A 6,462-nucleotide genomic window follows, 5' to 3' on the forward strand; every position below is an offset into this window, starting at 1 on the left:
CACAAGCACTTGCCAGGAGCATCATGTGAGAGTTACAGGGTAGGAACTTCTTAGATTTGGATCTTGAGAACTCCTGAAAGTTTGTCTCAGCCTGACCTCTCCTACCAATCACTTTTCCTCTTCATATTAATTCCCATTTGAATCCGACATGACTTATAGTGCTTTGTGGTATTTTCTGTAAAAGTGTGTTTTGTGCTCAGACCTTACTGGTGAAGAACAACAAAAGTACACATGCACTTTTTTGTATTCCTTCTGAACAAATGAGTGTGGATTGTTGTTGGTCTGAGAGCAATCTCTCACACAACTGCGCTGTGACCCAGACTGTCACAATAAAGTCCACAGTTCTTGCCCTGAGGGAGTTTGTAGCACTGAGAGAATGGAGGAAGCCAATACTATGTCAGAGCCAGAAGCTGCAAGAGCACAGCACACAACTGTGACTTCTAGGGTGGCACGGCTTGTTTCAGGGTCTCCTTCAGTTAAATGAAGAAAGTTAAGCTAAGCATCTGTAACTCAAGGCCCCTTTTGTCTTAGAAGAGGTAAGGGCCCAAGAGTAAATGCCACAGAGCTAAGCACAGCAGCTCCTTCCAGCCTCTGTCCTTCACAGAGCCTTTGGAGGTCACTCAGCTGTTCTCAGTCCCTGTCATTTAAGAACCATTGTAAAAAAAAAAATTACAAAGATACCATGTTAAATGAAAAACTCTAAGTACATTTCAGAGATTATCAAGCCCATGCACTCAATAGGCTGTGTGTGGGCACATGAGCCCACTATATAGATGAAGAGTACATTTAGATCTTTTGTTTTGAAACATATTTTTATCTGAATGGATTTTCTTTCTTCAATTGTCACCAAAAATCACATTGCAATATTATAAATTATTTTCTTCAAACCAAATCTCTAGGCTCAAGTCAACATGGATATTGGACTATGGGTCTCTGTGTAACATGGTGAAAGACCTCAAAAGAGGTACTTTCGTAGCAGGAGACCCGCACCCAGGAATCAGCGAGACCACATTTGGATGCAAAACCGCAAGAGGTTTTATTGATGGCGCCGGGCACCCGGGGACTTAGCTTTTTGTTAGGCTAAGCCCCGAGCCCCCCGGAAGGGGAGTCCTTTTATAGGGGAAAAAGGCACCGTAATAGTCAGGCGAAACGGCCTTTATCTTTTGCCGGTCCAGATGGCTGACCTTGGGACTGAGCGATCCGGCGGCGGCGGGGAAGTGCCGGCAGCTGTGGGGATCAAGGGTCGGGGAGTGCAGGGGAGGATGTATTCCCCACGCGCTCCGCCAGCTGCCCGCGGGGAAACTTAAAAGAAAAAGCTAAGGGCGGGGGTCTTTCAATGGTATTAAATCTCACCAGGGAGCTGCAGGAATGGCTCAGATTAAGAGCTCTGCACTGGCTGCTCTTATAGAGGACCCAGGCTTGGTTCCCAGCACCCACATAGCTGCTCACAATCATCTTTAACCCCAGTTCCAGGGTCTCTTTGCCTCCACAGGCACCAGGCATGCACACGGTACACAGACATAAGCGTGGAAAACATCCATTCACATTAAATTTTCTTTTAAAAAAATTCTGAATAGCTCAGTCTGAGAAGGACCTCACTACGGTGATTCTTCTGGGTCTGAATGCTTCGTAGGAAAGAGACACACTGTGTTATCTGTACCCACATTTTATTATTTAATGGTTCAACACTCAAAATTTGGCAATTAGAAATTCCAACATATGTGGGGGAGGAGCTCTGAGACCCCGCCCCAGATGAGGAGCCTTTGCCAGCTGGTGGCTCTAGGGGAGGGAGAGTCAGTTTTCTTCATGGGTGCGGTCCCTGGTGGGTGGCCTAGACTCCAGTGGGTGGTCCTGAACCAGTGTGCTTATGGGCAGAACTAATAAGACTCAGTATATAATTTTAAAAGAGGAAGCATTTCAAGTTGGGGATGTGTTGGGGATGGAGGGAATTTGAGGGAGCAGATGGTGGATGTGATCAAGATAGACTGTATACATATAAGAAAGTAAAAGAAAACAAACTAAACACAAAATCAAAAAATTTTAGCTGGGGATTTACCTCATTAGTTGGAACTTCCCTGGCAAGTGTGAGGCCCTAGGATTGATCCCTAATTCACAATAAAATGAAAAGATACATAATAACAAAGTCAAGTATAATGTCTTGGTGATAACTTAAAATTTACTGTATAAAATAATGGGTCTTACTAGGATGTATTCATGAGAGTATATAATGTACTTTGATCATTTTTATGCCCTCCTCCCATCACCCTCTCTTGACCCTCCTCCCCTTCCCGTGACCTTTTCTTCTTCCTAATTAATTAAAAATGAATTAATCATTAACATTGGTCGACTTGATTGGATTGGAAAATGCCCAGAAGAAGATTAGGAAGAGCTCAGAGTGTGACTGAAAATGTGCCCAGAGGCAATTAGATCATAGGACTCTGGCCTAGTCAGTGGTTTACTTCATCGATGAATTAAAAGTCTGAATTTACTTTGGAAGGTAATAGAACTGTGCAGGGTGGGGCCTACTTGGAGACAGAGGGTAACTAGGGTTGTGACTTTGATGGGTATGTGCGGGCCCTGACTCCTTCCTGTTGCTCTTTGCTTCCCAGCCCAACATAAAGTGAGCACCTTGGCTCTCTTACCCCCTTGCATTGTGATAGGCTGTCTCACTGTGGCTCAGAAACAATGCCTGAGCTAACAAAGCTAGGCTTGACACCTCTGAAGCTACAAGCCAAGAGAGACACTTGCACCGTGAAGTTTTCCCTCTGGTGTTTGTCATCATGGAGTTAAACTCTATATTGTAGCCCTTGGTACGGGTGGGGTAGTTCACATTATTAAAGGGTGAATGTTTTCCCTGACAGTCTTATGCTGATCACAAGAGAGAGAGTTAAGACAGTGCCAGAAGGCATTTGACAGGGAGAGAAACCAAGGTATGGGAAACTAAGCTGCCTATTGTTGCACAGCTAAAGTGGCTGTGTTTGGCTCCAGGGTCCTCTTGGAGTCCTTATGCTGTCAGCGCACATGGAGAAAGACTTTTGCATCCTATGGAGATGGTTCTCAACTTTCCATATTTGCTTCTCACCTTTTTCTTGGCTTATGGGGAGACAATTTACAGCTCTCTTACAGTAAGGGTGATATGACTGAGTGTAGCTAGCAAATGTCAAAGCATTTAAAAATGGTATTGCATCTCAAAATTACTATTGGTTTCAGTGATGGGTATATTTAGATGACAGAACCCTGCAGCGGAAGTTTCCCAAATCCCTGAGTAACCACACAGATCACACAGAGAAGCACAGCTCTGGAGAGTCACTCACTGGCTGTTGAACAAGAGTGAGAGAGAAATAAACCTTTATGATGTTGACATAACAAAGAGACAATTGAACACTGCCTTGGCTGTCCTTGCCATATATTAATCAAATGGAAAAAATCACCTTGTTTTACATTTAAATGGGACACCCACAAAACAGGTGATTCAGAGCCCCACCCCCACTCCTAGAAATCATATTGCACTTTCTCTACCTCCTTTGCAATAAGCAATAAAACAGGCAAACACACACACACACACACACACACACACACACACACACACAATGTGTCTTAGTCATATCCTCCCCAGCAACCCCCTCTCACTGGTCTTGACTTCTCCAACACATGTCCCTCCAGAGTGGGATGTTGTGAACTCATTCCGCACCAAGATGAATCTTATTCCAGAAAGTCAAAGCAATTTACAAATCAGAAAAGAACTGTGCAACCATTCCAGAAAATGTCAATAGCTTAGTTAATAAAAATTAACATGTATTTCTGCAAAGAGAGAGGGCCTCCTTTGTAGACTGGGGGAAAAGGAAAATCTTGTTAATATGATACTTATAGCAGACATGGTTCTTTTAAACTTTTAAAAAATGATTTAATTGTAATTGTGTGTGTGTCTGTGTGTATGTGTATGTGTGTGTGAGTGTGTGTGTGTGTAATTGTCTGAGAATAAAAAACAGTTTTATGTTTTAAAAGTGAAGGTTTCCACAGAGGCCAGAAGAGGGTGTCAGGTCCTCTGGAGTGGGAGTTACAGGCCGTTAGAGCTGCCTGATGTAGGTGCTGGAAACCAAACTCAGGTGCAAGAACAGCAAGTGCTCTTATCTGATGAGCCATTGATGCAGCCCCCAGGGGACAAGGGGCTGCTCACTGGAATGTTAGAAATACAGAAAGCTGGGATAAGGGACCTATGGATCTATGAACTTGCTCCTGACAGCCCTAACTCTATTCTGAATTCTCTCTCTGCACCTCTCTGTCACAGCCCCTGCCTTACCTACGAGCCACGAGCCACGAGCCACTGCCTTGATGTTCTCAGTGCCATTTGCCTGAAGAGCTGTGATGTCCTCCAGGTGTGTTTCAGGTGATCTAATTTACACACCTGGGAAGTCAAAGGACTTTCCAACTGACCAGTTAGAACTGATACTAGGCAGCCTCCCTCTGCTTTCCTGTCTGTCATCTCTCTTGGTGGAATGTTGCATCTTACCTTTAAGAAACTGATCTTTAAAATCCTCCCTTAGCCTCACAACTGCTCCAATCTCTTCCTGAATTTTTCTGCTTCTCATTTGCAACTCGAGAAGCAGCTAATCAGAAAATCTTTAGCTGTAAAAACAATAAAAAATAGGTTGTGAGGTACAAGAGAGACAAGCGGAAGGCTTTGGTGGCAGCAACTGAGATCATAAATCATGTGTGGGTCCCTCAGGGCTCAGGAGGCTAAGGTTCCAGGAGTCCAGGAGTGTGAAAGACCTGCTCAAGTGACATAGCAAGACCCTTCTAGACAATTTTTTTAAAAGATGAGAAACAAACTGTTCCTGCACCTGTGAACTCGAGTCTAAGATCTCAGCTCAGCTAGTGATTACAAAGGGCTGCTGAATAAATAGCTCTGCTGGTCACATGGCAAGGCATGTAGGAACATCCACTGCTGGTGAGGGTGGAAAGGCCCTAGACCCCTTCCTTTGGGAAGGTAAGCTGGTGTAATACTTTAGAAGGCAAGTGGGCCTTCCACCTCTAGAATCCACTCTTCAGAAGTGTTGGGATAAAAGCATTTGTTTTTGAGGCAGGCTTTCCCAGTGAGACCAGGCTGGCTCTGAACTTGCAATCTTTTGCTTCTGCCTTTGGTGTGCTTAAATTACAGTGCCATCATGCCCAGGATATATGCTTTTATTTAAACACAGCATCTATCATTAATTCATTTTGTGTGTTTACTTATATGGATGTGCTTCTATGTATGTGTGTATGTAAGATATAAATGGTGTGTGCATTTTACATGTGTGTGTATGGGTATGTATGATCTGTGTGTACAGGTCTGTATGGTGTGTGTGGGAATGCAGACAGTGCAGCACATATAGAGGTCAGAGAACAACCTCCTCTTTGTTTGATGCTGGGTCCATACTCCAGGGCAGGGCCCATGAGTTTGTGGGATTCCTTTGCCTCTGTCTCCCAGCTACTGCAGAAGCACTATGATTACCGTTGTGTGCTGCTGGGCTTAGTGTCACCTGAATCCCGGAGGTTTAAACTCAGGTCCTTACATTTGTGGCAGACACCTTTCTCACTCAGCCATCTCCTGAGCCCACCATCCTGCTTTTCTGAAACAGAATTTATTTATTTATTTATTTATTTATTCATTCATTCATTCATTATTAATTATGTGATTTGGAGCTCCTAATTCAGCTGGGGAGGCTTGCAAGCTCCAGGGATCTTCTGTCTCTCCCTCCCCAGAGCTAGGATGACAAGCATGTGCCACCACCTTGGCTTTTTCCTTGAATCCTGGGACCTGAACCTAGGTCCCCACACTTACAGGGTAAGTGTATTACTGACTGACCCATCTTCCCGGCATGTTATTAATTTGAACTACGGGAGTCAAATGACTCCCGTGTCCTCAGTGTCCCAGGATGCTGGGATGACAGATGTGCACCACTGTGCCCAACCTCCCACACATATTTATTGAGAAAAGCAAACCGCATGTCTCAGCTTAGGCACTGGACTAGCCAGGGAAGATTTGGCATAAAAACCATTGTTTTACCTTCGGGAGAGGTGAGTAATAATTACATAGATAACTGGTGTATTTACAAATATTCTATGGGAAAGGATAAGGTATGCAAAGCAAGGAATGAGGGGCCTGACTCTAAAAGGCTAGTCTGTGCAAAGCTGTCTCCAGCTAGTAGGTTTTTCCCTATGTGTCTCGAAATTTTGAACTTTATTTAGAAATGTCCCATTGAGCCCAATGACAGTTCTTAATATGTGGACTTCTAGACACAATGTTGAGCTATTTAGAAAGGGTAAGAGGCCAGCAAGATGGCTCAGCTGGTGAAGGTGCTTGCTGCCAAGCATAGTGATCTGAGTTCAAGTCCCAGAACCCAGTGGGAGAAAGAGAAATGACTCCTGCAGGTTGTTCTCTGACCTCTGTATGTGCACCATAGTACACACACACACACACAC

The sequence above is a fragment of the Cricetulus griseus genome, chromosome 9 (assembly GCF_003668045.3).
Source record: "Cricetulus griseus strain 17A/GY chromosome 9, alternate assembly CriGri-PICRH-1.0, whole genome shotgun sequence".
Lineage (NCBI taxonomy): Eukaryota > Metazoa > Chordata > Mammalia > Rodentia > Cricetidae > Cricetulus > Cricetulus griseus.